Here is a 27,500-nt window from a genome sequence, read left to right as displayed (position 1 = left end):
CATCCATCTACGATGAGACAATACAGAAGATAAGAGATGAAATTAAAGATAGTTCAATTTGGGTTTCCATTGATGAGACTCCCGACAAAGAAGGTAGACTTGTTGGTAATGTAGTTATCGGTTTGTTAAGTGAACAATATTCTGAACGAATTCTTTTACATTGTGATGTTCTAGAAAAGTGCAATAACAAAACTATAGTTAAACTGTTCAACGAAGCTATGGGTATCCTGTGGCCAAAGGGTATTATGTACGATAATGTGTTATTCTTTATTAGCGATGCTGCCCCTTATATGGTCAAAGCTGGACAAGCATTATCTGTTGTATATCCTAAATTGACTCATTTTACTTGTGTGGCGCATGCATTTCATCGTGTGGCAGAAGTGGTCAGAGACAATTTCCCTAAGTAGATTTGTTGATTTCATCAGTGAAAAAAAGTATTTCTCAAAGCTCCCAGTAGAGTTAACGTGTTGAAAGAAATGTACCCTGAAATTCCATTGCCACCAAAGCCAATTTTAACTAGATGGGGTACATGGCTAGAAGCAGTTGAATATTATGCCGAACATATAGACTCTATTAACAATGTTCTCCTTGCATTGGACTCTGAAGATGCAGTCTCAATTGATACTGCGAAAACAGTTACCTGTGACATAAGTGTGAAGAATGACTTAGCTCACATTCAGCATACATTTTCATGCATCATAAAAACGCTCAAAAGTCTCCAAAATAGGCACCTTTCACTATCTGAAAGTTTTGAAATTATAAATAGTACTGTGGAACAACTGAATCGTGGTAGAGGTAAAGTTGCAGATGCAGTAAGAGCTAAGGTGGACACTGTACTTTCAAAAAACCCTGGATATGAAGAACTACAAAAGGTTGTTGCTGTGATGAGTGGTGAATCAACAGTGAAGATTAACTTGGACTTATCCCCAGCAGACATTGTGAAATTGAATTATGTACCAGTTACTTCTTGTGACGTCGAACGCTCTTTTAGTCAGTATAAATCTATCCTCAGAGACAATAGAAGAAGATTCACTTTTCAGCACTTGAAAGAAATGTTTGTAACCTATTGTTATGGTAACAGACAATAAAAATTGTGTTTTGTTGAAACTACATTGGAAGATAAGGTACGTCCATTATATTTTTTGTTTAGTTTGATTAAAATGTACCAATATTTAACGTACATAGTCATTTTTTTATAATTTTAAGTCCATATTTAATTCCATATTTTGGTAAAAATCCATATTTAATTCCATATTTTGGTAAAAATAACTACATATATATTTACATATTTCATATATTTTTAGTCCATATAAATCCGTTCCCTGGTGATTAGCATAGGTTTTATGATTTAAATCAATACTTTTTAAAATAAAAAATGAAATATTTATAGTAGCAATGGAAATTTTCTATTTTCCCCATTTTGTAGTAAAGATATAGAAAACTAATGCGTGATATTTTTTTTTTCTTAATACTTATTCCACTGCTCTTGGAAAAAAAATATTTTCAAACAATTTTACTGAAAAACTGAGCGACACATTTCATTTTGAAAATTCAAATTTTTTCAAAATATAATTTTTATTAATAACTCAGAAACTAATTCACTCACAGTAATGGAACTTCACTACATTATTTATGTGTACAAAAATCAAGAACGTAGCTTCAAAAATGTAGAAAATAGAAATTTCACCCATCACCCCCTTAAGAGCAAACGCTGAATAACTTCAGGCGCTGAACCCTGGACCTATTTCGTCGGCATTATCATCTTCATCTAACTCAGACGCTAGATAACCGTAGCAGTTGTTAAATCGTCGTAAAATAACCGATTTAAATAAAAGTACATTCTGTTTTAATGCGTTATTATTGGAGAATTGATTGTTATTCATAGTTTATTTCATTCAGTAGACATACCTAAATCTTAAAGCAAATTGTGGTAATTTATCTTAATTCTATTACTCTAATTCCTATCACACGCAATAATAACGATTTCCTAAAATCCTCTATCACTTTTTACTTAGTTTTATTTTCTGGCTAATATTATTAATAGTTAATGTGTAGAAACGAATTTATGTAAGGTAAATGCATTGTTTTTAGTGACAAGTTTCACAGAAAGTTCCATAAAACAGGCCCTGCGAATTGGGCTATTAGTAATTTGTTGAATTTGAAAGAACTTGATCTAATTGTAAGTATGGCGAGAGAAAATCTAACAGCCAAAAACAAGTTCTCACGAAGGAACTGCATTATCCAACAACGTGTTCGAGGAGCAGCCACAAACTGTCGATATGCAGGTCATCTCGCAAATTAAGCACTCCATTAAGAACGGTTCAGAATATTATAGTTTCGGATTTGGGCGGAAAAAAAGCCTAACCACATTCAAATTCAACACGACTTGCAGCATGAAGAACAGAAATGTGTGCGGAACTTATTGATAAATTCAAAATGAACATGTAAGTGTGTTCCACACACATACACAACACATCTAACCACCCCATACAACACACTGTAACTTGAAAACAACTCCATAAATTTCCTAGAGATCACCATAACAAAAGTTGACAACAAACACACCTTCAAAATATACAGAAAACCTACCACCACCACCACCACACACATACTTACGGTAATTTATTTTTTGTAATCTGTAAAAGATAATGTATGATTAGTGTTATAAATATTGTTGCGTATTTCAAAACCATGGAATTTCCCTGAATTTTGAGCAAAATCTCGAATATTTTGCACTTTTGCTTTTGTGTGCAAATGGTGCGAAAATTTCCCTCAGAGCGGGAAATTTTCTTTTGCTTGCCATTACTGAAATCTGTTGTTAATTTTGTTGTATATAGACCGAAAGTGATAGACCTAACTCCACAGTAATGCCTTAAAAAGTTTTCGTCGTCATTCTGTGACGAAAATGAACATAGCCGTTTACATCTTGCGGACGCAAGTTATTGAAGTGACTGTGCATCCAGGTGCTAAACTTTGAAGATAATTGATGTCTTCTGCAAACAAACTTTGCACCGTTCCATAATTTCCTCATGTATGTTACAAGTGTGTGGTAATATTTCCTTGTGGATAGTTTTGTATCAGTTTTATAATTATGCATAGAATCTAGATTAGTATATTTTTATTTGATAGTAAATTTGTCTAGAAACGATTTTTAAATTTTTTATAACTTTATTCGATTTCGTAGGCTATCTCTGTTTTCTAGGTTATTAATAATTTCAACAAAAAGGTGAAAAATAATCGCTCTTATATTAATTATATTCTATTGTATTGCATTACTTTACACAAATATATTATATTATATTATATTATATTATATTATATTATACTATATTATATTATATTATATTATATTATATTATATTATATTATATTATATTTTTGTCAAGTTTATTTATACACGCTTTAACATCTGTGGTCATATCGCGTGTTTAGGATCTGTGGGTATACTATTAGGCCGTTTTTACTATTGTTGAGTTCCTGTTTCTATTGTATGTTGCAGATGTCTTGTGTTCATCTTACTTATTTAGATTTTGATTAATATTTATGATATTGATGATTGAGACGGTAATGAATCATGGTCTGTAAATTCCCAATCATGCATTTGGCTTTGTGATTGAGGAAAACCATAAAAAAAAAACTTCAGATAGATTGGTCGGCCGCGGGGTTTGCACCCGGGACCTCCCGATTGTCACCGCCTGAGCCAACTCGTTCAGTATTATTATATTATATTACTCTCTACCACAACATGTCAGAGACTGTCGGACATTGTCTAGTTTCAAAAATAAATTAAAATTGCACTTTTTCAATTCTGGTTCCTTTCAGTTATAAGCCCTTTTCTCTGCGATAGTTTTGTAAAAATATCTAAATATCTTTTTTCTTCCTTTCCCCTTTTTGTTCTCTTGATCACCAGATGAATTTATTGTCATACCCTTTTTATTGTGAATTTTATTTAATTTTCGTATTTCTTTTCTTTTTTACTATTTTATTACATTCCATTTTGTTATATTCTTCCATACGTTTTTCATATTAACTATTTGTATTAAATGAGTTGCTTTTACTATATTTCAGTGTATTTTACTTTCTTTTTTTCCTATTATGGTATTGTTTTCATGTTGTTTAGTGTCGATTTATTATGCTATTATCATTATTTTTTGTAATATGTTAGTATTCTGTTCTTTAACTTTTTGTTAAATTTTTCACTGATTGTATACTTTGAGACCTGGTAGAGTGTAAGAGAAGGCCCTATGGCCTTGACTCTGCCAGTATAAATAAAGTATTATTATATTATATTATATTATATTATTATTATATTATATTATATTATATTATATTATATTATATTATATTATATTATATTATATTATATTATATTATATTATATTATATTATATTATATTATATTATATTATATTATATTATATTATATTATATTATATTATATTATATTACAGAATTAAAGTAACACAGTGAAAGTCAACGCACGAGTGCATACGAGTACCTTAAAAAATATTATTTCATGCTGCTATTCACAAAATTATTTATTTTATTTTATTCATTCTGTGTTTAGAGTTGCAGTAACAATATATCACCTAAGACTGAGGCAAAACAATGTGCTCTCTCAGTACTTACTATTTTTCCGTACCTCCAGATATTTCAATGTTTGCTTTCATTTTAGTCATCAGGTATCTTCGCCACTGATATCTTCTATTTCTGCGAGTCACCCACAGTTTCATTCTTGTCTCTGTAAAAATAAAATTAGTCCATGTAACAAAATGTAATAAGTAGCATAGTGTATTTTGTGGTAGTTGAAGGGCTTGGAACCAAATGTTGAATATAAGAATTGTTTTAGTTTTTAATTGAAATTATAACATTTAATTGCATATAGTTATTTTGAAATAATTTATATAGCAAATCTTTTTTTATCATAAATGATTTTGTTACCCAAACGATAAAACATCTTCTGAACTTCTCCTTTACCTTCGCTTTAATCTTCTTCTGTTCAGCTTAAAGTGTCGGAGCAAATTTTCCGTTTAGCAGTGAAATATTAATTTACACAGCAGGAGACCAATTGCCGTGATTTTTTTCTTTTCCAGAAAACAACGGAGTAACGGATTTGCACCCTGTAATGTTGGTACCCCTGCGCGCCGTCTCAGTGCTCTCTGTCGTCTCCGCGCAAGGCTTCTCTCAGGCAACCAGACAGAGGAATGCCCTAGACACTTGATCGCTCAGTCTCGTTTCAACTCTACGTGCCATGACGTCATATATAATAACTCAACAGCACGACCTTGTTTTTGTTGTGTTTTTTATTGGTAATTCGTACGTCTCGCCGCTAGAGATCACTACCGGCGCGTCATTTTGGTAAGTGTTGTTTTTTTTTTCTCTCTTCCTATACTTTCCTTTGTTTTGTTTGGTTCCTTGATAGACATGACCTTACTTGATTTTGTATGCACATACTGATAGTTTTTCTACCCTTGTGTTACCTGTCGTATGATAATGAATTGGACTCTATGGATTCTCACAATTGTAATTGAGTTGACAAGGTGCTTCGGGTTACCTCAATAAAGACTAAAATGGAAAGGTCGAGGTTTGGGAAGTTACGAAACCTAAACTGGAATATTTTATCTTAGCTCGTCTCACTGGCTAACCAAGATAATTAGATTGTCGAACAGCTGTTACCTAAGCGGTCCGTGTCATTCCCGTCTAACATCGTTGTACAAATTCGGTCGATTCTTTGCCTGTGTGATTTAAAATAGTCTACCAAACTATAGGTAACGCATATAATATTATATTCAATACTAGAAGTTATTCCAGATTAAGTAAATGTGAAGTGTATATAGTGACATACTGTTTTATCATTTGCCTTCAGAAAGTGAACAGAATTACAGCAGTCCGTCAGCGTAGAGAATCGAATCAAAACTCTAGGTAAATATTTAGCTTACTTCAAAATTGTGACCTTTGTTCCCAAAAGTCACTATCTCCAGAAACCTGTTTCTAGAGGAAACTCGAATTTCATCTGCTATCGCTATAAAGAAAAATCAAATAGAAATTTATACTTACATTATTTGTCATGTAATTTTGCTCCTCTTAGAGAATATATTTGCAGTTCTGTGAATATAGTAGTATTAGTAGTAGTATTTATTTACTTAACCTGGTAGAGATAAGACCGTCAGGCCTTCTCTGCCCTTCTATCAGGAGACTCCAACTATAATATGAAGAATAAAATTACAATTAGTATTAAATTTACATTTACAAATAAAATTACAATTACAATAAAAATCAAAGTACTAAAAGATTACCTGACTAATGAAAGCTAGATAATTTACCTTAGAAAAACAAAGAATATTTTATATTTACTGAATTACAAATTAAACCTAGAATAAAAGAATTGTATAATGATGAAATTACCGGATATTGAAATATTTTGTGATAGATTAAGGAAACTATTTACAAGAAACCATGTCTAAACGAGTTTCAATTACTGACCAAGTGCCTAGTAAGTTTGAATTTGAATTCAGTTTTATTTCGACAGTCCCTGATGCTAGCAGGTAGCGAATTCCAGAGTCTTGGCAGGGCTATTGTGAAAGAGGATGAGTATGAGGAGGTGCGATGGGATGATATTGTTAGTATTGTTTCAATATAGTGTTTCATGCAAAGAAAGTAGCTTATTTTTGTTCTGGATTTAATCAGTTACGGACAAAATTGCATTCTTTTCACTGAGAATTCACAGGGTTTTAATATTATTTTGCATAAAATGTCACCAGTGGATACCGAACCTAAAGCATTATTTGAATCCACTCTTAACTGAAAACTTCAAATTTAGGAGATAGTGAGTTTTGGAAAGAAAGCTCACAATTATTTCCATTACTAGAGAATTTGGAAAAAAAAAAGTAATCCTTGTTTATTACGGGGAAAAAAGCTAGGTATTTTAAGACAAACAAGAAAACTTGCCAGTGCGTTTATCAGATGTCGACAACGAAGTGAACACTAGCTGAGGATTATTTATTACGTAATTTGTATCAGTTACGTTTTGTTCTGTTTGTATGGATAACCGTCAGACTGCTATTTAGAGTTCTTTGCTTCCGTTTTTCCGTTTGACAATATATTGTGTTACGTCTGGTAAAATACTACAGATATCAGTCAAAGAAACACGGATCTTAAATACGATGATGTAATCGCGTTAAGGATTTTTGTGAACATAAAAATTTGTGTTTAAGAATAGATCATCCAGCTATGGGTTACAAAACAAAACGGTGGATTGTGTCTTACACGCTAAATATCAGACATTTAATTATAGGCGGTATTAAAGGGGATTTAAAATTATATCGTCGGTTTACAACCAAAACACATTAAGTTAAAAATACTACTTCTGTGAATAATAATAATAATAATAATAATAATAATAATAATAATAATAATAATAAAATAAAAAAGAGAGATTGAATACATATACACAATTAGTATTAACTTAACAATAATAGTAATAAAAAATAAAATATAATAAAAAAGAAACTGAATACATAATCACAAACATGAAAATACATTCTATTATACAAGTATTAACTTAAAAAAAGGCATATATAATGTACAAAATTTATGTGTAGGCTATGAACTCGGAATTGGAAAATGAAACGTACATAAAGAGGAACATATCACTAAAATAATATTTTGAGGGTTCAGTTTTGTCAAGAACTTTCAAACGTCTTATTCTCAGAAGTAATATTTTTGACTTAATGTGTTTCGCTTGCAAGCCGATGATAGGCCTATTTGTTACGTTTCCTGGACGATTGTTGAAGTTGTTATAGTTCAAAAAAGTAATTACTGTGAATTTCAAATTATATGACAAAAACTATTAAGTTTAACTTCCTATGAAAATCAGGTCCGTGAGGTAAATTCCTACGAAGAGTATGGAAGTTTTTTGTTATCCAGTGTGGTATTCTGTGTAATATTTAATGTCCACACCTGTGGAGTAACGGTCAGCGCGTCTGGCCGCGAAACCAGGTGGCCCGGGTTCGAATCCCGGTCGGGGCAAGTTACCTGGTTTTCCCTCAACCCAATACGAGCAAATGCTGGGTAACTTTCGGTGCTGGACTCCGGACTCATTTCATTCAGACATTAAATAACCTAATAATTAATAACCGTCGCAAAATAACCCAATAAAAATATTTAATGGAGGCCTGGCCTGCCGTCGTTACGGCATCTTTACTGTCTCTTCGTATAGTGTAAGACCAAAATAATAGAACAAAACATAACATAATGTTCAGGTTTGACTTCCCACCCCTCCTGAGGGCATGAAAATCCTTGGAAAGAATTGAAAGTTTCTCAAATTGATAGACACATAAAGTATCATAACTTTCCATGCTGTTGGATTTTAAATTTAATTTATATATCAGTAAGACACTCTACGTAACTGTGACGTCAGAAAACGTGTAATACTTTACGAAGTTTGTCGTTCAACAATAAAATTATTGTTTGAGTGTATGGAATAAACACGAGAGATAAATTCAAGACGATTGATGGCAATTTAATGTAATTTTGGGAATAAGTGTTTCTTGTTGCCAAGTTAGCAGCGAAGGCTAATTATCGTTAATTTTCATAATAATATATACCTGCGAAGATAACATCCATCATCCCGTATAATCAGTAGATATGGATTTTGTCAGTGATATATGAAGAACAGCAGTTAACAATCTCATGAATTTAAATTATTTGTTATTCAGTCACTCTTAGCTAAATAAGAATATTATTGCAATCAGAAGGGTGGTTTGCTCTTTTTGCATAGACTTAAATTAGCCTAACATTTCTGTTCAGTTTGTTGTCTGGATTGTAAAGTAAGGCGTTTTATTCCTTTTTATGTTGCTTTTAAATTGGCTTATTTCTAACCTAATTTACTTAAACCGAATATTTGTTTTATTATTTTCGTCTTTTTTCATAATTGTTTATATGTTTATGTCAAGAAGATGCTTTTATGGGCAGTAATGCCTGTGAACTTTCAATAAATAAATGTATATATATTATATATATATATATATATACTTACTTACAAATGGCTTTTAAGGAACTCGAAGTTCATTGCCGCCCTCACATAAGCCCGCCATAGGTCCCTATCCTGTGCAAGATTAATCCAGTCTCTGTCATCATATCCCATCTCCCTCAAATCCATTTTAATATTATCCTCCCATCTACGTCTCGGCCTCCCCAAAGGTCTTTTTCCCTCCGGCCTCCCAACTAACACTCTATATGCATTTCTGGATTCGCCCATACGTGCTACATACCCTGTCCATTTCAAACGTCTCGATTTAATGTTCCTAATTATGTCAGGTGAAGAATACAATGCGTGAAGTTCTGCGTTGTGTAACTTTCTCCATTCTCCTGTAACTTCATCCCTCTTATCCCCAGATATTTTCCTAAGAACCTTATTCTCAGACACCCTTAATCTCTGTTCCTCTCTCAAAGTAAGAGTCCAAGTTTCACAACCGTACAGAACAACCGGTAATATAACTGTTTTATAATGTGAACGTAGATAGTGAGTTAGAGATTTTCTGATGTGTTTTATATGGATGTTAATGCACTCGTGTGTTATGAAAGACAGTAGCAGTAGATAATTTGAATTTTTATTTTCTGATAAGAATACAGACAAATATGAGTGATTTCAGTAAATCATTTACACCAGTGGTGCTTCAAATTGTCTTTCATCGGTTGTGTATAAGGATTCAGTCATTGTACAGATCCAGGAACAAAATTTGGGCCTACCTGAGCATGCGCATTAGGTTATAAGTAGAACTTTGAAAATTCGGGTGGCCCAAATTTTGTTTCTGGATCGTACATAGAGGAAAGTAGACCTATGTGCTATATTTCACAACTTCATTACAATGTTCTATCTAGTCTGCAGCAACATTTTATGCCTTGTGTGTCACTTACTCCACTTGAACTTACAACATTTTGAAAATACTGTACTAGAGTATAGACTATAAATCTCCATTTTAACATCCAGAAGGCACTTCGTGAAACAAAATAGAAAGCTTCCGAGCGCGAATTGAAGTGTGGCATGGAATTGTGTCTGTAGGAAATGCTGACTTTGTTTATTGCGCTAGACGTGATAATTTGACATTGAGACGCCTGAAGAGGTGGAGTGGAGGTTATGTATAAAACATGAGACTTCGATATACATAACTTTGTTGGTAACTGCGTTAAGTGTTCGACCTGAATATGCAACTTTATTAATGATCACTGACGTGTATAAACTTGATAAAGTTAATTCTGTCAGTAGAGGGAAACGTTGCGGGGACTACCGCGACGTGGAGTTAGCATGGCGCCAGGTCTACATCTGAGACAATACATCATGCTGGCAGACATTCGTGTCTTAGGTGAGGTTCGAACCTACGAAGCGTTAAGGCCTCGGTTTAAGCCAGTCATGGCAGATTCTAGCGCTGCGTGGATGTACTATTCAAGAATGAAGCGAAGTGTGTATTTCATGCACACGGAACCGGTTTTCATTCGAAGAGTGTCATAAAACGTGAGGATGGGTTAAAGATGAGCGAGTTGTTTCGATGGTGCAAACGAAGTGAAATAATTCAGGTAGGCCTATAGAACAAGTAGCTTTAATACCTAGTTTAAACAATGAGATTATTTATACTGTAGGTATTTTCCTTCAGTTTTGAATACCTCAACTGGTAGTCACGGGCGTCGGCTGAGGCGCTTGCCTGCCGATCCGGAGTAGCGCTCGAGCTTTGGTTCGATTCCCGCTTGGGTTGATTACCCGGTTGCGTTTTCCCCAACCGTTAGGCGAATGTCAGGTAATCTATGGTGAATACTCGGCCTCATTTCGCTAAATACCATCTCGCTATCACCAATCCTATCGACGCCAAATAACGTCATAGTTGATGCATCGTCTTTAAATAGCTAAGTAAAAAGAAAACACCTCAGCTGAAATTAAAATATGAACATAATTAAAAGAACAATGTCTCTTTGAAAAATGAATTACAATAACTTTTTTTTTAATGAATGGTACAGGGTGCGTCAGAAAGAACGGATGGATTTCACATGGCAAGAAAATTGTAAAGATTCATCAAATCAAAAATTTATTGTTATCAACATATTCACCAATACATGCAGTTTATTTATATAAAACAACATTATCCATATGATGTCCTTGGTTTTCAATACAGGCATCGAGGCGTTTTCTGATGTTCGCCATCACTTTCACAGTCATAGCTGGTGCAATTGCCACGATTTCTTCACGAATCGCTGTCTTCAGTTCGTCCAGTGTATGTGATCGATGTTTACAAACTTACGCCTTCAAATGGTCCCAAAGAAAGAAGTCGCAGGGCGCGAGATCTTACCGTAGCCTCGGACAATCTCAGTGCAATAGAATTTCGTCCAGGTGATTTCTTCTTTAATGTTGAACCTGTGATACGAAATGAAGCCTCCCACCGCAAAATTGTATTCCGAGTTGGAATCCTAGCGTGACATCCGATGTCGAAATGAGTCCTGAGTGGCGATCACAGACTCTTCATTTTTCAAAAATGTCTCTACGATGAAAGCACGTTGTACACCAGACCAACACCATGTTCTCAACTGAAACTGCATTCTCTGGCTGACCTAACAGTCGTGGTCCCCCTCACTATATCTCTCTCCTCGTTGCGTATCGATAGTTTGAAATCCATCCGTTCTTTCTGACGCACCCTTTATTTAAAAAATTCGTAACATATTCGTATTATAGAGTAAAAATAAATTTTCTTTACCATAAGTCTATAATTAAGAACATTATTTTGTTTAGCCTATATGACGTCATACCATTTTCGACCAATGAAGTGTAATTAAAATTTCGAATTCCATCGAATCACAGTCGTACATCGCGATAATTTCTGTAGCTCGATTTATCACAATCAACTTATCGCATGGTCGTTCGTTTGTTTAGTCAGTTTCGCCCACTGTTTCCACGTAAATCGATGAGCATGAATCCATTGTACTAAATAAAGTGTGAAATCCTACTTCCAACACTCCTTCCTAACAATTGTTCATTTCATTAATGTATTAATCAGGTTATTTCTAATTATACTATAAAATGTTTAAATTAAATGATGATTTCAGGAGATAATGAGAACGTATTGCTGTTATAACAAGAGAAAAACGCAGTATATGTAATTAACATTTTTAAACCTGTATTTCGCTTTTGTCAATTGGCATTACTAAATAACATTCAATTTCTTTATTGCAGTAATCACTATTCATCTATTTCGACTTCATAGTGTCTGAATAGGTTAAGTATTCATAAATATACAATTATTAACATTTTGTGAACGAATTATAGACATATATTTACATTTTTATTTTATTCGCTCGTGGATTTATCGGCAAATCTCAGACCTCTTGTGCTATTACTATAGATAATTCACAAGGACTTCACGATGCATTCCCACGACATATCCATTCTAACTAATATTGAGGTTTTATAATGGTTCTCTTAACGGAATTTTCTAACAGTAGTAATAAATTTTCCACAAACTGAACACTATGTAGCATTTTCTATCTTTGAAGAGTAATTACTTTCCAGTAGACGGTACAGTTCAGACCCTAAGCACGGTTTAATACCACTTGTGAGCCACTGGCGTAATACAGTCGACTAAGACGCTTGCCTGCCGATCCGGAGTTGCGCTTGGGCGCGGGTTCGATTCCTTCTTGAGCTGATTACCTGGTTGTATTTTTTCCGAAGTTTTCCCCAACCGTAAGGCGTATTGAGTTAATCTATGGCGAATCTCGCCCCCATTTCGCCAAATACCATCTCGCTATAACTAATTCCATCGACGCTAAATAACCTAGTAATTGAGAGAACGTCATTAAATAAACAAAAAGAGAGAAACAAAATATCACTTGTGCCAGCCATACTGTAACTGACTCACAAAAGCACTGTAAGTACGTATTTTAATTCGCTTATTAAGAGATGCAATCTATGTTATCGATTATTGACTTGAGCGACACAAAGTCAAGAGCGCCTAGAGGTTAGGCAATCTTTAAAACAGTTTATACGAATGAAAAAAAAAAAAAACAACGCATTCGGTACAAAACGCTCTGTCCATCTCTGGTTTAAGCTTTGTTGTAGTCCACAGCTCTTTATTTATTAGAGATGAACAACGATCGAGAAAGCAAGACTAACAGCTCCCGCAAAGCCGAAAACCAACCCGCACGACAATGTTGTATATGTCGCATCGTTGACGTTAAGACTGCTTGTGAGCTTTTCGAGACGTCGAAATTGATCACTCCCGAAGTCCCGAACGTCAAGCAGCCTTGAATCGCCACAGTTGTTTATACCTGTCTGAACTTTTATCTACTTTGGCAACTGTGTAAGGGAGAGTTGGGTAGTATCGGACATCGGGTAATATCGGACAGTGATGTTTATTTCATCTACCACCAGATGGTAATACAGTGATGTTTCTTCATCTACCACCAGATGGTAGTGGCAGTGTTCAGATGTCTCATACAGAAACGTAACCACGTCACTTAGGTACTACCATCTGATGGTGGATGAAAGAAACATCACTGTCCGATATTACCCGATGTCCGATACTACCCAACTCTCCCCTAAATAATGAAGTAGGCTATTTGAAACATCATCTCTACCTTTCAGTGTATAATAATCCGTTCCCCAGTCTTTATTTAATTACTAAGCCCTTATTAAAAGGCTAGAAATTTTCTTTTCATATGTTTGAGATCAAGTGTGCAGTCTTAAGTAAAACGATATTAACGTTATGTTTTATGTTTCTTAGAAATGCAAATTTACTTGAGAATTTTTTTTTCTATTTATATAACCATAGGTAATATGCAATAGAACAATAGAATGCCATTTATTTCAATGATGTATGCTATTCAAAGTTACGAAATCTTTCCACGCCGACCAAATGCTATTTCGAGAATGATGAGCGAGACTCGAAGCGCACGAGAATGACGAGTCGAGACTAGAAAGACAAATGCAACGAACACCGAACGAGAGCGGCAGTTAGTTTTGTTCATCTCTAGTATTTATGTAGTGCTCCGCTCATGGACTCGAAAAATTTTTGCGCCCCTTGCCAACTAACTTATACAGGGACATCATTTTATTTTTACTAACATTTTTAATATTAACCTGTCTATACCTTTAGAGAACCGGAGACACCGCTTGCTCCCCCCTCCAAGACTGGAGTTCGATGATACTGGCGTAAAACACAAATATCACTACTAGGTATAGGAAGGAAGAAAAGTAGTTTATCCATTTACGTAAACTAGGAAATATCGCGATTTTGAGTTTGATAATTTTCATTAGGTTTTTCTTTAATCAAAGTACAGTATTGTATTAAGGATAAGTGTTTTTACTCACGAAGTGAGTTATCCATGCGAACGTATTCATTATGCAGTGTATATTAGACTGTCTACAGCACATTAGCGTACAATATAGAGAAAGAAGTTAAATTGAAAAATAACCATAATATGAATATTTAAACACAATTTTGAAAATGGTGGCCGTTCATTTCGATACAGGCTTCAGTTCTTTTGTGCATACTATCGTACTATAGACTATTGCATCTAATTCCAATTGCCAGTTTCGTCCTTCGTATTGTAACTTATGTTGAAATAATTCTGTACCTACTCCACGTACTGTAAATTCAATCTTCACTTCTGCCCGACCCGAAAATATAAAATTACTCAGACATGCTATCTACTGTCCGTCCAAGTGGTTATGCCGCAGGATTATAGAAAGGGAGGAAATCACGTGACAGTTAATTACTTAACGAGGCCCTTTTATTTAAGTTAAATTAAACAGCTATATAATATTACGTAAACTTCCAATTCCTAAGAGAAATTAATGTTTTCAGAAAAGAGCTAAAACAGCCCAGCTAATACAGAGGGGCGAGCAGAAGCAGGTGGGGGAAATCGGGATGCGACGTAGGCAAACGGACAGTACCTGTGCGAAAATATGATTCAATATTGAAAGCTCTTTCGTCACTGGAAAACGCGAACATATTTCTGGAACGTACTATACTCATTAACTCAGTACTGCTTACTATCTGCGGTCTTGGTTCTGTGTGGAGTTGGAACTTCCTTAGTAGAAGGGTTGGGAGTGAAGTACATTCAAAAACTCAGGTACAATAAAAATTGAAGTAAAAATAAAATGATGTCCCTGTACAAATCTCAGATATTTAGTAGTCAAACTAAACAAAATAAAAAGTAAGTTAACGTATAAGAAAAATTGAACATAGTACTAGCCTATCCGAATTAGGCATTTGCGCGCAACTTGAAAATTTATTTTCATCTCTGACTTTTCTTTTCTTTTTCTTTCTTTCTTTCTTTCTTTCTTTTTTTTTTTTTTTTTTTTTTTTTTCAAAATTTTGCGTTCCCTCAGAATTTGTCGCCAGGACCGTGCCTAAATGGCCCATACGCAAATACGGTCCTGATGGTGCACCCATTGCGAAGTGGTCCTTAATTTAAATTATAATTTTATGGGAGATTTAAATGCATCATTAACTTCTAGTAACGAACAAAACCCGCCTTTTGTGGTTCCTGTACATGAGAATTAAACTCTTATTTCCCAGCCGACATTGATAGTGGGTGATTCACCTAACACAATTTTACGTTAACAGATATACAAAGTGGCGCAAAATTAACCGGGAACTAACTATTGTAAGTTTAATTGAATCCTATCTGACACATTGCGCTGAGTGTAGCCATTGTGATAATTGCCATGGAATTACAGTCACATTTTGAAATGTTTTTGAATGATGAACGACTTTGCACTGCTCTGTGTTTTATTAATTTTGCTCGCAACTTGTATTTTAAGTAAGTTGCAAGAAGATACTATAACTCAGATGGCATTTTTTGTCATTTTTCAATGTTTTCAATTGGAGAATATTTTGCCTTAAAATGACTACGGACCCTGGTTCGAACCCCGGTTATGGCTGAGTCGTATATGTGGCCAAAAGCATGGTTCCTCAGGATTTTTCCTCTCTATCATTCCACTGTCCCTCCCCATTTCAATATTGGTATCATTATTACATTAGTATTCACCTAAAATGCTGCGACGAGATGTAGTATTATAATTGGCATATAGATGGCGTGAGCTTGAGGTGAAAGGATTGCTACTCTACTGGCGCTCGACTGGAACTTTAAAACTTCTAGGCTGAATCGACAGAGGACTCTATACAGCTGACTCACGATATTTCAAAAGCGCGATTGTTCAGACTTCAATAATAATTTATTTATTTATTGATATTTATGTGCTGGACAACAGCCATTAGCCATTAAAGTTCAGCACAGTGATACAATTAATGCGTTAAAATGAACAACTATAGTACAAATTAAATACTTCAGTTAATAACAAAATAAAGAACATAGATTACAATAATTAATTTACAAGAATTAATACTATAAAATATTAGGGAAAGGAATTCATTCTTACTACCAATTTGGGTATAAGGATTATGTAAATAATATTAGCAAAAACATTGCCATATTCTAATACTTCTATACATTGAATGGATTGAAATCGCCTACATGTAAGTTAGCATGTTTAATACATCTGGAGACCGGCGAGGAAGATTTAGAATTTCTAATATAGAAAGAGTTTGTGATGTCTCATGTCCTTCATAGGAATACGAAGGCTGACACTGTTTAAGAAAGATTGACAATTAATGTCACCTTTAAGGACCTTACATAAGAATAGCCTAAGTAATCGAGATCATGATGTCTGGCATACAGGCTTCGACATTTAAAGTGCTCGCATATTTTATTATAGTTATACCCAGAGTTATTAGGCAGGAATATGTACGAACATAATGAAATAAATTTCCTTTGAATATTTTCCAGTTTTGCCGAATCAGAACTAGTAATAGAGTTCCAAACTACAGATGCATATTCGAGTTTCGACCTCACTAATGTATAGTATAGTATTACAAGAGAGTCAGGTGTTGAAAAAGAATAAGTAATTGACCGAATTATTCCTAACATTCTTATTGCATGGTTATAAATATAATCAATATGGTTGTGAAAATAAAATTTATTGTCAATTTATTAATACACCGAGGTCTCTAATACAATCTTTCCTGTTAATTAGTACATTTTTAGATGATAGTTATATTTTAGTGTAGAGGTTTTCCTTGAAAATGATATTACGTAAGTTTTGGATTCATTAGTCATCATCTTGTTATCAACTGACCAATTGGTAATTGAATTAATGTCATCCTGAAGAAATTGACAGTCGGCAACACTATTGATTTTACAAAAAAATTAAGATCGTCAGCGAATAATAGATAGTCAGAACTTATTTCTTTTGCAAATGTTGTTAATGAAGATTAAAAATAGAAGAGGTCCTAAAGTTGAGTCCTGGGGCACACCACAAATGATATTAAATAGAACAGAGATTATTCGCAATTCGTACACTAGATTGTCTATCGTGCAAATAATTTTCAAACCAGCTTACGTAGCTTACCGATAGATCTATATTATTTAATTTAGACAATAGAATAGAATGTGGAACTACATCAAACGCTTTACTGAAGACGGCAGAGGATAAGTGCAAGATCAGTTACATACGTCTAGATAGGAAGACGAATCTCCTATTTGAATTACAAAGAAAAACTAGATAAAATTAGATTATTTTTGCCTATATTTACTGAAACCTCTACAACCCGTAATATAGTACACACACAACTTTTACCTCGTTCAATTGATAAATCACAATCTTCAGATCTGAATATAATTCAGTGGTTGTAGAAAGCATCAAGACGTGTGGAACATTTTATTCACATCCAGTGCTCATTTTTATCACACCACGTACTTTTTGACGATTTGGAGGTGAAAACTTTTCGTGTTTATCGGCGTAGTAACACTTTTATGGGAAAAGGACTTATATTATTGAAGTAGAACCCATAAAAGGCTTTAAATTGCAGGAGAGGAACCACCGTTAACGTGGCAGACAGAAATGGTGCTCAGACGGCTTTTACAATGACAGAAGCTTCTTATCTACAGAAACGTAAAGATAGCAAGCATTCAGACTTTGAATCTATAAAGTTCAGTTTCATTTTTTAATTTCAGAAGTTTTCAGAATGTGACATTTCTATCGTAAAGTTAGATTGTGATGCAAGTCTCTTCCATATATCATCATACGTATTGATTGTTTAACGGCACTCAATTGAATAATGTATGTAGAAGATTGCTTAATACATTTTTTTTTGGTTACAAAAGTAAAGTTTTCAAATGGTGACGTGAATACGAATTCTTCAGTAGTCTCACCACTATGTTCGCCAATGGATCAGAGGTTAATAGGTTCAATTCCTGTCAAGGGCGAGAAAATCTTTAGCATGGCTTCCTTCGAGAGGAGAATAAAGCTGGGCGTTCCATGTCATATATTTAGTAATAAGCCGTGACGCGACAGCTCATGAAGGGCCAAGGCCGAATGTCGGCCCCCACGTCCCCATACTTCAGCAGAGGTGAACGATCGTCCTACCAGTTCGAAGGTATCGTGTGGTCAGCACTATGTGTCATCCAATCGTTATAGCTGGTTTTAGAAACCGGATTTCCGCTACCTGCCGTAGCTCCCCAAATTCATCGTGATGCTGGGTGGACTCCGGTCCCATACACTGACCGAGATATTTTTCTGTTTAAGATCCAGCTTTCCGCTCTATACGTCAAGACTGATACTGTCATTATTTTGTAAAATTTGATTTGGGGTCCTCGAATAATTTTACTCCTTAGTACAAATATGACTTTACAGAAATAGCTCCATGTAAAGCTGACTTGAATAATTTCAAGGGAGAAATTGTTCCTGGGCCTTTGGCTGTGCGTGCCAACGCTCTACCGTCAGAGCTACCCAGGAACTCTACCAATCCCCGGCTCAATTATTCCCTTTTATATCTACATACCTGAAGTGAGTTGACAACACGTCACAGATCCAGCATTAAGTGCACACTTTTTCTGTGTGGCTTAAATTGTGGTTTTCTGTTAACGAACAGTGACGTGTATTATACAAATCTGGCTTTCAGGTATAGTGAGGCTATCTTGAGTAATTTCAAGGGAAAAATTGTTCCGGAGCCGGGTATCGAACACTGGACATTTAGCGTAGTGTTTTTCGTATCGTTCCACATATTATAATGGAATTTCTTTAAATTTTCGTCTTACGTTTTAATTTTTTGCAGATAATATTAAACCCATATAGGCTACTTATAATCTTAAACCTGTTCTGTCATCTGACACACGGCCATCTCCTACGTGGCGAACCTCAGCCGGAGTGCGATATGTGCCATGTTCCACTTACGGTGGAACACTTTTTATTGCGTTGCAGGAAATATGACCATGCACGGAGGCAATATGGAATTCGGCCGACATTACGTGACGCTCTTGGAAATGATTTTAATTGTGCAAATGCAGTTCTGAGATTTTTATCAAATACAGGTTTGGATAAGGTGATTTAGTTTTTTATTGATCCGTTTTACTCATCCTCCGGACCCTTTACTTCCGGAGGTTACATTTATTGTTTTATATTTGATTTTACATTGTTGACATTTCGGACTTTATACATCCGAATATTTTATAAAATTTTATGGTTTTAAAATAAGATTGACAAGTTATCTCTGGTGGCCTTAGTTTTATTGTTTTATTTGTTCGTCTTGAATACCACCTAGTGTGGTACAATTGCTCACTTTTATGATTCTGTAGAAATCATCTTATGTATACTGCATTTGTGTGCCTCGTTTTACCGTGACAACGCTTTTTAGTTCTTTTAGCACTCTGATTATTATATTATTTATGTATTTGTTACATTAAGAATTTTAGATAAGGGCGCAAATAGCCATAGTAGCTGACGCGCCCTTCTTAAACCCTACTACTACTACTACTACTACTACTACTACTAAACCTGTTCAATTATTTTGTCATTAATAATGGTCATATTTGATCTGTTACGATGAAATTCTTCTGAAACTAGTAGGCCTAAACATACCTACAGTAACTTATTACAATTTTTATTTGGTTATTTAACGACGCTGTATCAACCACTTGGTTATTTGGCGTCGATGGAATTGGTGAAAGCGAGATGGTATTTGGGTGAGATGATTCTGAGGATTCGCTATAGATTACCTAACATTCACATTACGGTTGTGGAAACCTCAAGAAAAACCCAACCAAGTAATCGGCCCAAGCAGGAATCGAAGTCACGCTCTAGCGCAGCTTCGTAATAAATTCCAATTATGTAACAGATAAGACACACTTTTATCTCTCATGTAACAAACCGGTATAGGGCTATTGTATTAATCTAGGCTACTACTGTAAATGAAATGCAGAAATCAGTAGACCCAAACGTGTTAAGGTTACGGTATACATTTATGTACCCTTGGAATACTTGGGGAAGACTGAAGTGATACATTTTTTTTCCCGTGATAATGCTAACAAGGTATATTCAATAAGGATTACAAATTTTGTGTTGCCAGTGGATCGCCCTGAAGGAAATTGTTTCCTTTAGCTCTCCTTGTTACCATGTCAAGCTTTTCACATCTAACTGAAATGAATAGTAAGGTACGAAATCGTTTGAATCCAAAAAATGTATCTGCATACTTAAGTAAGGAATGGATCATATGATTTCACGCTCAGGTTTCCCATTAAGTAAATTTATTCATAACTACTTTTACTTTTTCCTATTGCTTAACTTGCAATATTCTTCAGTGTTTCAGCAAGGCCTTAAACTTGATTTTTCAGACAGCAATTCCTAAAAGTACCAACACATAAGACATCATCGTATTCATCATCATACACAATCTCGCTCTCGTGCTTGTGGAATACCTTACCTATTGACATCAGAGACTGTCGGAATTTAGTAGCGTTCAAAAGCAAGCTTATTAAGCATTTTCTTACTGCGTAGAGTAGGTTTAATTTTTACTTAATCAATAAAAGAAATGCTTCTCTCTTCTTAACTTTTACAATAAACTGTCTAGCTTTTATTAATCAATTAATCTTTGTAATCCCCTGGTAGAGGGGAAGAGAAGGCCTGATGGTCTTATCTCTACCAGATTAAATAAATAAATAAAATAAATAAAAGTAGATATTTTGTCGCTAAGGAAGCTTGTTAAGAATACTATTTATTATTATACTGTAGCGTTCGTAAACTACTTTCAACACTGATTTTCAACTATTTCCGCATATTGTCAAGTTCTCACTTGACATTTTTGGCTAAAAAAGTGTACGGAATAAAAATTTTCTTCAACGACTATTTTATCAATAACTATATAAAACAATGATGAATTCAAAGTAATGTTACAAAAATTGAGAGTCACCTGGGTTTGAACTGGAGACCGCTCGATCTGCAGTCAAATGATCTACCACTGACTTGTACCATCGCTTGCTTTTAATGTGATAAAGCTTCACAATTACAGTGAGGAGGAATACAGCAGTGGAGATGGCGTGGGAATTGTCTCTAGATCAGGACTGGCGAACACTGCCGTCAGCCGGTGTTCCAGAAATGCGTCTGAATGATTTTGTCGCCGAACGGACGCGCTGTTGTACGAATATTGCACGCTGCACTGTGAACCTAACTTGCGCTGTGGTAATGATAATAAAATGTGAATAAATTATGGCGAAATGAATCCGAAATTCAACTGCGAATGTTACCTAGGAATTCTGCTTCATTTGTTGAGGGAAAACCTCAGAAAAAGAACCCCAAATAGATAAATTGTTCCAATCCGAGCCCACTTCTTTCACAGCCAGGCATGCTCCACTGGACTTTTTCCACTTTTTTGTTTATTTAGCTGCATTTTTCACGTAACCAGTAAAATACTTTTGTGCGAGATCGTGCGTATTTGCTTGTTTTCCGCACAGAACCAATACGCGGTAAGTGTGAAATACCACATTCAGTATTCCCAACCTAACACACATAACAATTTTCCTCTTCTTACCGCTTAAGCGCGACATTCATTTTACTGTTTTAGGCTTTTAACATATTATTTTTAGAGACGTTTAACATAGTAATAATTATAAATTGGAAACTTACCACTGCAATTTGACCTAAATTGCAATGTTAATTATTGTTTTTAAATATTTGCAAAAATTAAGTAAAGTCTACTACTCCACGAAACTTATTGCATTCCTGATACAAGTAACATTAAGGAAGCCGTGAAAAAATCAAGATTCCAGATGCGGATATTATTACTGCAATATGTTACAGTATATAAATAATATTGTTAAAATATTAAAATGAAAAATAAATCATTACATAACCTTACCGTTTGTTTTAAGTTCGCATTTATAGACTGGGGGGTGGGGGAAAAAAGATAGACGTATATCACGGCCTGCTGCAGTATAGTAAACACAGAAAACATTTTAAAGCAACAATGTTGAAGATAGATATTTTGGTGTTCCGAAGTTGGCGCCATTGAACAGAAACCAAGATGGAGATTTCATTGCAATTAATTAGAAATTCCTCTTTCAGGTATGTAATAAATGATCTTCGCACAAAATAATGTACGATACACGAGCGGTATGTTTTCTTTCAATTCTCGGAAATTAAAAAAGCCCAACTACGTTTCGCTTTTTCAAACTTTTCCTCGAACATGAAAACTTCAACATACCGCTCTTGTAACGCATATTACTATTTCGAATAGCGTTTATCTTCAACGTGAAAATAGGCTTATAGTTGCAAAAGATTGGTTTCACTTAAAAATTAATTTTTTTACTTGCAACTTTTTCAAAACACAATTTTATCTTCTATTACACAATTGTTAAAACTAGTTTTGTCAGGGATTAAAATCGATTTTGACCACTTTTCTAAGGCCCTTATGCCATTTCGCCAACCGTGGTTATTTCCTTGATCTTGAGACATTGACTTATACAATGAGGAAGGTCCGGGCTACATTGTCTCTATGAGATTATAGTTATCGAAGGAGTGACCTTCACCACGGTTATGCAATATATACACAGACGGTTGCTAGTCACAATATAATTACCTGTAAAAGGACAACAAAAACAAGTACTGTTTATTTAGCGGCGTAACAATGTAACAATTACATAGTCGGCCTGGGTGGCGCAGTCGGTAGAGTCCTAGCCTTCTGTACCCGTGTTGCGGGTTTGATCTCGGCCCAGGTCGACAGGCTGATGTCAGTAGATTTACTAGCATGTAAAAAATCTCCTGCGAGACAAAATTCCGGCACATTAGCGACGCGTATATAGCTTCGGCAGTTGCGTCGTTAAATGAAACGTAATTTAAAAATAATTATGTATAAAAGTTAACCTATCTCAAACTATCTTTAAATCTTTTAATTAATAATAGAGATACAAAGTGAGTAGTTACTAGTGATGGGGGAGGCGAACATTTGATAAGGGGCAACGAAATAACTTACAAAGGTATATAATTATTTGCGTAGAAATGCCCGAGTTTGTGTTGTAAAGGTTGTTGTTTTTACTATCATCATCATCATCATCTCATCTCATCTCATCTCATCTCATCTCATCTCATCTCATCTCATCTCATCTCATCTCATCTCATCTCATCTCATCTGAATATAATTCTCAAGAAAACACATTACATGGCAATAAGTTCAGATCTATAGCATTTAATTTTGGAAAACTGAAGAGTAAACCTAAATCATTGTGACGGTTTACATAGCCCTATAGGCTAGTTAACAAGCAAACATTGTGATGGGGGCAGATAAGAGACTTATATTGTTTTCTTGTACCATGTTAATAACGTTAAAAGAAGTGCTTATACAAATTTTGGCCACTCGACCGCAATTAAGAGGGGCGAAAAAAAATAAGTTCGCGAAGGGCCGTTAACAGAAAGAAAACACAATTTCATTGGAAAAATTTATTGGAACAGACACAGCAATTGTTGAGATATTTTTCAACATATTCCTCACCGGAATTAAGACATTTGTCATGTCATGGGATCGACGAAGAGGTGCAGATGGCTGTCAAACGCTGGTTCCGATCCCAGGCGGCTGACTTCTACCGCACAAGGATACAAAAATTGATCCCATCATATGACAAATGTCTCAGTTCCAGTGGGGGATATGTTGAAAAATAACGCAAAAATTGATGTACCTTTTTCAATAAATCTTTCCATGCAATTGTGCTTTTTTCTGTAAACGGCCTCAGGGAAAATAATTTTCTGGACGGCCTCGTAATTGCGGTCGAGTAGCCAAAATTTGTATAAGCACTTCTTTTGACATTATTAATATGGTGGAAGAAAAAAAAATTAACTGTTTTATCTGTCCCCATCAAAATGTTTGCTTGTATGTGAAATACATGAAAATTATAATAATGGAAGAATTAATAAAGGAAGATCAGCAAATTAAAAATTAAACAGAATTTTGTAGGATAAAAATATTACAAAAAAAAGAACATCATGCGATTTATAATTGGTTATTTTACGACGCTTTATCAACTGTTACGGTTACCTAACGTCTGTGTGGAATGAAAGTCATAATGCCCTTTCGTCACATTACACAGCATTCTCCGAATGCCCGTTGCCGACGCACGGAGGGGATGGGTGAAGTGCTTTATGTGGAGTGTGACAATGTATGAAGACAGAAACGTGGACATTACTATTATATATGGAGACGAATGGAGCATGTGAAATGTACAGACAGATTAAAAAATGAAGCAGTGCTAGAAAGAGTGGATGAAGAAAGAATAATGCTGAAGCTTATCGGGAAGAGTAAAATGAATTGGTTGGGTCACTGCCTAAGAAGAAACTGCCTACTGAAAGGTACACTGGGAGGAATGGTGAACGGGAGAAAAGTTCGGGACAGAAGAAGGTATCAGATAATAGACAATATTAAGATATATGGATCATATGAGGAGACTGGGAGGAAAGTGGAACACAGGAAAAATTGGCAGGGTTTACAGCAGAAGACCTGCTGAAAGCTATGAATAAATGATTTTTATTAAACACAAACGAATACAACTTTCAACCATTTTTATTTGTTCTAGAGGCCTGGGTTGGGAGCACACGGAATGTGGGTAATTGTGAGGTATTGATAGAATGGTGATTATGACGAGAGGGTCCACACCTGTGGAGTAACGGTCAGCGCGTCTGACCGCAAAACCAGGTGGCCCGGGTTCGATTCCCGGTCGGGACAAGTTACCTGGTTGAGGTTTTTTCCGGGGTTTTCCCTCAACCCAATTTGAACAAATGCTGGGTAACTTTCGGTGCTATACCCCGGACTTATTTCACCGGCATTATCACCTTCACCTCATTCAGACGCTAAATAACCTGAGCTGTTGATACATCATTGTAAAATAACCTACTTAAATAAAATAAAAATGACGAAAGGAAATGGGACATCCTCGATAGGAACCCCTAGTACCGCGTTGTCTACCACAGATTCTTTCTGAATCTAAATGGGGATCGAACCTGGGTCGCCACGGTGAAGGCAGAAAGGCTAACCACTCAACCACGATGATGATGATAATAATAATAATAATAATAATAATAATAATAATAATAATAATAATAATAATAATAATCAAATCTGAAAGTTAGAATTTATAAAACGATTATATTACCTGTTGCTTTGTATGGTTCTGAAACTTGGACTCTCACTTTGAGAGAGGAACAGAGATTAAGGATGTTCCAGAATAAGGTGCTTAGGAAAATATTTTGGGCTAAGAGGGATGAAGTTACAGGAGAATGGAGAAAGTTACACAACACAGAACTGCACGCATTGTATTCTTCACCTGGCATAATTAGGAACATTTAATTCAGACGTTTGAGATGGGCAGGACATGTAGCACATATGGGTGAATCCAGAAATGCATATAGAGTGTTAGTTGGGAGGCCGGACGGAAAAAGACCTTTGGGGAGGCCGAGACATAGATGAGAAGATAATATTAAAATTGATTTGAGGGAGATGGGATATGATGATAGAGACTGGATTAATCTTGCACAGGATAGGGACCAATGGCGGGCTTATGTGAGGGGGCAATGAACCTTCGGGTTCCTTAAAAGCCAGTAAGTAAGTAGTATTAATAATGATTTCCTGTATACTGTATTAGAGTAATAGTCACGGTTGGTTTTTACAGAAAGAAAATGAAGTTGGTTAAATAATGAAGTTACGTTACGTGTTACAAATTCTTTCTTCTGGTTCTGTCGAGTGTAGTTTGACGTCACCCTTTCCATTATTTGGTTTGCCCATTACAAAATTTGGCTGAAAGGTTTTTCAGGGGTTTAGGTGGGAAGGACAGACAGACAGACAGGTCTAGGTAATGATTTTTTCCTGGTCGTGAGTGGAAGAGGGTGGGAGGACCCAGACGGTGGCTCGTCTGGGGCGAACAATGCCATTTGGTGTTGCGTGATACTGCTAGCTTGCGTGACCCTGCCTGGCTATTAGATAAGTGTCTAGCCTAGACCTGCACGTCTATAGGCCAGTAGGCCGAATGCATGCAGCTCGAACTCTTTATTTTCCCATAGTTTGCTACAGTTGTCAATTTCCTAATTTTTATACAACTTCTGTTGTTTTTGTGAATGACAATGTGTACTTGTTGAATGATTATTTTCAAATACAGAGACTATTAGATAGATCGGTGATGGAACAGTCATTCATTCAGTGTTCTGCCCAAGGGCAGGTCTTTCACTGCAAACCCAGCTTTCTCCAATCTTTCCTATTCACTGCCTTCCTCTTTTTCTCCTCCGCATATGATTCATATATTTTAATGTCGTCTATCAGCTCATATCTTCTTCTGCCACGAACTCTTCTCCCGTTCACCATTCCTTCCAGCGCATCCATCAATACGCAGTTTCTTCTCAGCTAGTGACCCAACCAATTCCTTTTCCTCTTCCTGATCAGTTTCAGCATCATTCTTTCTTCACCCACTCTTTCCAACACAGCTTCATTTCTTATTCTGCCTGTCCAATTCACACGTTCCATTCTTCTCCATATCCACATTTCAAATGCTTCTAGCCGCTTCTCTTCGCTTCATCGTTTCTGCCCCATTCAATGCTACACTCCATACAAAACACTTCACTACTAACTTCGTTAGCACTTTTTCCAGAGGTCCGCAAAAGATGCTCCTTCTTCTATTAAAAGCTTCCTTGGCCATTGCTATCCTCCTTTTGACTTCCTGGCAGCAGCTCATATTGCTACTTATAAGTAGTACACCCAAAGTATTTAAAGCTGTCCACTTGCTCTACTGTCTCATTTAGAATTCGCAAGTTTACCCCCTTTATTTTTCTTCCTATGACCATGGTCTTCGTCTTATTTGCCTTTATCTTCATCTCGTACTGCTCACAGCTGTCATTTAACTCCAATAGCATAGCCCTTAATATTATCCCCTCTTCTGCTAATTACATCATATATTCAGCAAATCTCATGCACTTTATTCTTTTTCCTCCTCCCATGTTCTGAAAACAGTTCTTTAGTAAATCCTCCAAGTAGGCTAAATATTGAACAGTGTAGGTGATAAAGGACATCTTTTACGTACTCCTCTCAATCTCACTTCCTTCAAACATTTCTTCTCCTATCCTTACTTTGACTCATTTTTCATATAAAGGT

General features: G+C 35.4%; 1 protein-coding gene across 23 annotated transcripts in view; it reads left to right on the top strand.

Moving 5' to 3' along the window:
* LOC138701967 (uncharacterized) overlaps positions 1 to 27,500 on the top strand; it is a 1,800,590-nt gene that overhangs the window by 1,457,584 nt on the left and 315,506 nt on the right. For 13 of the 23 annotated variants that reach the window (XR_011332753.1, XR_011332745.1, XR_011332747.1 and 10 more), the window contains one exon: positions 5,094 to 5,358. The exons of the other annotated variants lie outside the window; for them this stretch is intronic. The gene's annotated coding sequence lies outside the window, so the exon portion shown is untranslated. The remainder of the gene's footprint in view (positions 1 to 5,093; positions 5,359 to 27,500) is intronic. 23 annotated transcript variants of the gene reach the window in all.

Source organism: Periplaneta americana, chromosome 6 (assembly GCF_040183065.1).
Source record: "Periplaneta americana isolate PAMFEO1 chromosome 6, P.americana_PAMFEO1_priV1, whole genome shotgun sequence".
NCBI classification, from domain to species: domain Eukaryota; kingdom Metazoa; phylum Arthropoda; class Insecta; order Blattodea; family Blattidae; genus Periplaneta; species Periplaneta americana.
Note: the sequence above shows the minus strand (reverse complement) of the source record. Positions and strands in the feature narration are given on the sequence as shown.